Below are 748 nucleotides of genomic sequence, written 5' to 3'. Positions count from 1 at the left end.
GAATGACCTTGAAATTGAAAATCACTACAAATGAACTCTAAAAAGGCTGAAAGTTGGCATGGTATCATCATTTCACCCACATAGCATGTGGTAAAAAGTTGAGAGGGTTACGGCAAAAACTGGATGCACTTGGTGTACAAAATAGACAATCTCTTTCGAAGTATCAAGGGTTCAGACGAAAACTCATCTGTTACAAAGGGATTTCATTTTTTGAACTTATTTCAACTCCAGACTTTTTGTGTGTTCAAAATGAACCATTCAAATCCACATCATCAATTTTCAACCATTTCTGACTTCAATTGTTATTTTCATGCATTTATTGATTTTTTTGAGCTATAAGACCCTGAAATTCAAAAGCATTTCAAATGAACTCTGAAAATGTTGAAAATAGGCATGGTATCATCATTTCACCCACATAGCATGTGCATAAAAGTTAAGAGGGTTACGGCAAAACTAGATGCACTTCGTGTACAAAATAGACAATCTCTTTCGAAGTATAAGGGTTTCATATGGAAACTCATCTGTTACAAACGGATTTCATTTTCTTGAACTTATTTGAACTCCAGACTTTTTGTGTGTTCAAAATGCACCATTCAAAGCCACATCATTCATTTTCAACCCTTTCCGACTTCATTTGTTATTTTTCATGCATTTACTGATTGTTTTGAGCTGAATGACCTTGAAATTGAAAATCACTACAAATGAACTCTAAAAAGGTTGAAAGTTGGCATGGTATCATCATTTCACC

Source organism: Triticum urartu, chromosome 3 (genome assembly GCF_003073215.2).
Source record: "Triticum urartu cultivar G1812 chromosome 3, Tu2.1, whole genome shotgun sequence".
In the NCBI taxonomy this organism is placed as follows: Eukaryota; Viridiplantae; Streptophyta; class Magnoliopsida; order Poales; family Poaceae; genus Triticum; species Triticum urartu.
Note: the sequence above shows the minus strand (reverse complement) of the source record.